This window comes from Mastomys coucha, unplaced genomic scaffold (assembly GCF_008632895.1).
Source record: "Mastomys coucha isolate ucsf_1 unplaced genomic scaffold, UCSF_Mcou_1 pScaffold16, whole genome shotgun sequence".
NCBI lineage: Eukaryota > Metazoa > Chordata > Mammalia > Rodentia > Muridae > Mastomys > Mastomys coucha.
Window position 1 is genome coordinate 51,370,499 of NW_022196898.1, and position 225 is coordinate 51,370,723.

The following is a 225-nucleotide window of genomic DNA, read 5'->3' on the forward strand; positions in this document are numbered from 1 at the left end:
GGCTGGGAATGGGGGGAGGGGGCTGGTGGGTTGGGGAGTAGGGGGAGGGGGACTAGTGTGATGGGGAGTAGGGGGAGGGGGCTGGTGGGCTAGTGTAGTCTTTTAATTGTGAATCAAAGGAAAAGTACATGAATTTGAATTTTTGAGGAATTCCCAAGGTGCACATTTCCCCTCTAGCAAAGTTCTCCATCCTGCTCTTCTCTGTCCATCCCCTAGAAGGCCCCC